General features: G+C 29.0%; 1 long non-coding RNA gene across 1 annotated transcript; it reads left to right on the forward strand.

Annotated features, from left to right (window-relative positions):
- The first annotated feature begins 1,675 nt into the window (after positions 1 to 1,675).
- Positions 1,676 to 5,732, forward strand: LOC111018917 (uncharacterized). The gene is made up of 3 exons (XR_002602458.2): positions 1,676 to 1,829; positions 4,094 to 4,178; positions 4,424 to 5,732. It is a non-coding gene; the product is annotated as an uncharacterized LOC111018917 (long non-coding RNA).
- The last annotated feature ends 361 nt before the right edge of the window (positions 5,733 to 6,093 follow it).

Here is a 6,093-nt window from a genome sequence, read left to right on the forward strand (position 1 = left end):
TTTTTACAAAAAAATCACTTTTTACAATAAAAAAATTAATTTTATTATATTTTCCATTTAAAATAAATAATATATATTTATTTCGTATCCACATTTCCTTGCATAAATTTAACTCGTCATGAAAATTAAAATGTGATGATAAACATAAAATAATATAAGTTAATTATTCTAGTTTCAGCCAGCATTCCGTAAATAAAATATCATATTTAAATTATATTCTGATTTTTTTTATTGGAATGAAAGGTAGTCAACTTAATCGAATGGTTAGGAATTAATTTGAGTTTAAATTGGAACTAGTTAGATTCATGAACCTTTAAATTTTTTATAACATAAAATTTTGAATTTTAGATAGAAAATTTTTAATTAAATCGTAGTTTTGAAATTTTTTTTCATTAGATTTTTGCCCAAATTTTTTAATAATATTAATAGGGACTTTTTGAAGGAGAACATAAACGAGTCATAATTTTTCTAAATAAAATGAAAAATAAAAACTTAATAGATATATCTTTTTATAAAAAAAATTAAAATATATAAATGATAACATATTTATAGTTTCTTGTGTGTATTGAACTCAATACTTATGAGACTTATGGACACACTAACACCAACAAAATAAGCTGATTTTATGAAATGTTAATGTATAATATTAATATAGTAATCATTTTTTCATTCGGTAAATAAAATTAAAATAAATTAAATCAAACCCCGCCCTTTTGCGAACTGCTTTCTTCATCATTTGTTTCCGATGTTCTTTTCAAAAAACCTAAAGTTCATCATCTTCCTCGCACTCTTTTGCCTTCAGCATCATCCTTCAACTTCCTTGCGCCGTCGTTCAAGATCTGTTACCTAGATGATGCAAATTCACATAATCGATCGCCGACACTACAAGAATTATGAGTTTTTCTGACACTTTTATTCTCGACGCCGGGCAAACATATTTTTCCAGACTAAAGAATAATAGTTGGGACTTTGCCAACTATGGACTAAAATAATCAAGAAAGGAATACATTCTCGACGCTGTGTGAAGTTACTCTTACCAATGCTTTTGCCTAATAGTTGGGTAAAATTTTGTTTTTATATATTACCACTCCCGACAGTTTTTGAAATAGTCGGGAGAGATTTATATTCCTAACTATTTTATTATATAGTCGGACAAAATTTGTTCTTAATTTTTTTAAATTACCACTCTCGACTATTTTTAGAAAAAAGTCGAATAGTGGACTTTACACCAATATTTTAATAAATTGTTTGGCATTATTGTTTTTAATTTTTTTTCAAATATTACAATTCCCGGCTATTTTCGAAATAGTTAGGAGATATTAATATTCCCGACCATTCTAAAATAGCGTCGGTAATATTTTTTTAAATATTACACCTTCCGACTAAAGAGTCAGGAAAAGTAGATTTTTCCAATTATTTTAATAATTTTCGGACAATATTGTTTTAATTTTTTTAAATATTACGACTCCCGACTATTCAGAAAAAATAATAGAGAAAAGTGAATGTAGCCGATGGTTGCATATAAGAGTCAGGAGATAGGTTATTTATAAAAGTATACTTTTGTCTTTAAATTAAAAAGTCTTTAAATTTCTTGGTTTTTTTTTAAAATAATAACCAATCTAAAGGATTTTACAATTTTTTTAAAGTAATAAATAAATTGCATCCCACCTATTAATAAAATGTCAGGAGGAGAGATTTAAAATACCTAATCCCGTTTGTCTTCTCTCTCATTCAAAGTCTCTTCCTCTCCTCTCCTTCTCTTTTGAAGTAGTGCCAACACCGTCGCCCAGTCCCGCCGCTGTCGCCCATCCCCTCTTCATGGAAATCAGGTTCGGTTTGTTCTGTTTTAGGTTTTCTCATTTGATTTACGATTTATTTACGGTAATTTGGCACTCAACCCTATCTTCGTTTTGGGAATTCATGGCAAATCAGTTGCTATATTATTTTTTGGACGAAAATTTTTCACTACAAGAATTACCCAACTCACATGAACATTTTTTTGGGTGTTTGTATTTGAAGTTTTTTGACCCGTATGAGTCGTTTCTAGCAATTGATTTTCCTGTGCCTAAATTATGTTGGATGTGGATTTACTAGAATTGATTTATTTGAGAATAGTCGAGGAATTGGGATGAAAATTGGAATGCGCATGAGTTGATTTGATTTTCTTTGCTTTTAAAAGCTGATACGAATTGCATATATGGCGTAAAAGTAGCAGTACATCTCCTTTCGATAATTTCATTTGGCGCTGTGGTATCCTAGCTCATTAATTTGATCCTAGTCACTGTTTCATTAATGAAATTTAGCTCATGGAAGTGTGTTTCTTTAATTGATTTGTTTTGGTTATCTGTTCCTCTCATTTCCCTCGTCGACTTATCTGAAAGGTTAATTAGAGCACAGTTATCTAGTGGTGCAAAAGACTCTAAAATAATGCATTAAAGTTAGATGTATTTTTACATATGGTGTCAATATATTTCTTTATGTTTTGTGATGATTGCATTTCAACTCTTGAGCATGATTTTTGATCCAAACTAGGGACCTATAATAACTCGTCAATTAGGTTTTGATTTTTGTTTCAAAATTGATTCAAAGTCCTAAAGTACTGTGGTAATGCCATCATTATCTCCCTCAATAATCATATTCTTTCCTTTCATTACTTTTACTAATAGTGAAAGCATGTTCTTGCAGTGAGAAATGAGAAATGTGTTAGATAATGTTTCTGTTTGTGTTTGTTAAAGCTATGTTGTTTCGGTTCGTGTGTTCATATTTTGTTTGTGGCTGTCTTTCTCTCTCGTTCCAGCTGTTTCTATGGTATCTTTTCTGAATATTGTGCCTTGATTTTAGGCTTGACCTGCTTATTTAAGATTGTGCAAGTAGCCAATTAAGACTTAATGCTTATATGTGTCATGCATATATAGTATAAAGTCTAGTTGGAAAATTGTGTAGTTTAAAGTTTAGTTGGATAATTGTGTGGCTATCCTGCAGCAAAGATAGCCAATTAAGATTTAATGTTTATATTTGTGGCATGCATATAGTTTAAGATCTAGTTGGATAATTGTGCGGCTATCCTGTAGCAAAGATAACCAATTAAGACATAGTGTTTATATTTGTGTCATGCACATAGTTGAAAGTCTAGTTGGATAATTGTGTGGCTATCCTGTAGCAAAGATAACCAATTAAGATTTGGATAGGTAGATTGTTTTTGTTTGTTATTGTTCAACATCTGTATTGTTCATAAATCAGTTTTATTTGGGTAAAGTCTTTAGTATTTGGAGAATCTAAAAAACTGTTTGGTGTTGTCTTTTTGTTTCTTTGTTTTTGTGAAAGAAGAGTTTTGTGTGAGTGATTTGAGGGAAATACAAAGATCTTAGGTGCTTATTGTGATTTTTAGCTCTCTGTTGAGGCACTAAATAAACTCTATGAAAGTGTGTCGATTCTAGAAATAAGGTTTGCTTATCCTCTGTTTATATTTTTTAATTGTTAAAACTGATTACATAATGGATGACCTAAAATGGATGTAAAATTCTTTCTTGATTGAACAAAAAATTTGTGTCTATGATATCCAAATATTTGTCTAGATGTAGTTTCTTATAGATAAGTGTCTCACATTCTTATAAATTGTTATCACAAGCATATGATTTTCGAAAATGTGTTTGCTGACAGTGTTGAAATTAGCTTTAAAATGTGTTTGTTGTTTTTTTTATGAAGTTTACTTAAACGTTTGAAATATAATTTTTTTCTACTGTGTTAACCTTCACAATGAGTAAAAAAAAGGAAGTAAACTGTTAGAGATTTGAAAGTTTTAAGTTCTCCACTTTTGTGCATATTTGCCTATTTCTATATTATACTACATTGTGTTAGATGTTCCATTGTACCAACGGGTGATGTAACAATGTCCTGCCTGGGTTTTCATTTACTTGAATGAAGTTTTTCTAGATTGATATGCAACTAAAAAAACAAAAAATCAATATCCTATTCATTTACTTGAATGTTCCTCCCTACGTCATCCGTCATCCTTCCTCTTTTTACTTCATCGTCTTAAGAAATTTGTCATTTATGAATCTAAACGTGCACGAATAACTATTTTATGTTGCAGTATGGGATTATAATATTTGTTATGACTTCTTTCAAGGAAAACTGTTCTATAGAGATTATTCCTAATTTCCAGAAGAAAAAATAAGGTAAATTCTTAACTCAATGTTTTTAGTTAACTTGAGTAACTTTTTCTGATTCTTTTACTGGGTTATGGGTATGTAATTGACCCATTCTTTTGCTGATTTACTTGGAAAATGCCCATAATTAGTGCATTGTATTAATTGCTTAATGCTTTTAACCTATCATCCGTAGAATTTTACTTTTTCATTTTTTAAATTTTCATTTAATCTTCAATACCTTATTCAATTGCATCATTCTATTTCTCTTGCAGATCAAAGCCAATAGAGGATTGAAAGAAAGAAGAAGTGATATTTTGATAAGAAATATTCGAGTCTTGAAATCTCATATCTTTTATAGATTATATATATATATATTTTTAGGAGGTTTAAAGGCTATTTTGACAGATCAAAATAAATTGGTAGTTGCTTTTCGTGGAATTACTGTTTTAGCTGCAAGGATTTACATGACAATGTATGTATTAAATGCTAACAGGTTTTATGTAACGGGGGTTTTCACTTATTTAAAGTGTTTATTGCCCATTTTTTTGGATTAAGCTTTGAGACGACAATTTATATTTTTAGATTTTTAGATTATCAAATATCTTTTCATGAAGTTACACGTGCGGCCTTTTGGAGAGAATTTGATTTATCTTCCAAATTGATTATGAGTATAATTCTTGCTGTTTTTCTACATTGGGATTCAACTACGGACAAACAATTTGGTTGTTTTGATTGTATTGTGCAAACTGATGTCCTGAAAGAACATAAAAATGCAGAACTAAGAAATAATAAAAGTGAAGTTAGAGCCATGGGTTCAAACTAGAGGGAATGGAATAAGTTCAAACTAGAGGTTGATCTCTCTTGAAGCATTAATGATGGGATAGTTAATGGATGTTCTCCCTTGAAAGATACCTATATCATCCATGTAGCACTATATTTTAAGTTGTCAGGCTTGACAATGGTGGGATAGTTAAAGGATGTTCTATCTTTTTTTTTTTCCAATGCTTTGTTGATTTTCAGTGTTTTTATTTTTCATTTGTTTGATTTATGACCCCTTCCAATTTTATATATTGTAGGCTGATATTTGATATTTGTCTAGTATTAATATTTGTTGTAGTGAGTATTTCACATTCATATATCTATACAGTTGTCGGTTATTTTATCTATATCATTGATTCATCGTAATGATTTTTAGAAAAGTTGTGTGACTACCTATTTCACCAATGTAATGCATGTTAGAGTTAATTAGAAAGAAATGTGGGAGTTAATGTTAATATTTTCTTAATTGTTTGTTTTATTTGGTTGAAGGAATAGCTTGTGGGAGCAACATTTTGAGAAAGGAGAATGTATAGGGAAGAGTTTTGGTGTACTTTCGACATGTATGAGGTTGATGTAATGTGTAATGTGAATATAGTTTGTTGTGTCAGTCTGAAACATATGTTCCATTATCTTATTATAGTTATAGACTTGTATATAGTATTTGTATAAAATATCATAATGTACAAATTTGATCCTACTTAATTTTGTATATGTATATGAAGACTTTGATCTTATTATATGAAACTTTGTTACATTTTATAATTTACAGATATAGAGAATTTCTTTGAAATGTGTACAATATTATTAAATTTATTTCATGACATTGTATTTGATAAAAGTTTGTAATGTCAATAAAAGTTTATATATAACAATTTCATGACAGTCATGAAATTGTTATATATAAACTTTTATTGACATTACAAACCTTTATCAAATACAAATTGTAAGATTTTCGTGATAGTTAAAATTGTCAATATAAAGGTATTCATGACAATTAAAAATTGTCAATATAAAGATTTTCATGGCAGTTAAAACTACCAATATTGATCGTTAAAACTATCACTATAAAAGTTTTCATGACAATTATAAATAATCATTGTTACGTCTTTCTTGACCTTTATCA

This window comes from Momordica charantia (assembly GCF_013281855.1).
Source record: "Momordica charantia cultivar OHB3-1 chromosome 2 unlocalized genomic scaffold, Mcharantia_2.0 BLBB01000002.1, whole genome shotgun sequence".
Taxonomy (NCBI): Eukaryota; Viridiplantae; Streptophyta; class Magnoliopsida; order Cucurbitales; family Cucurbitaceae; genus Momordica; species Momordica charantia.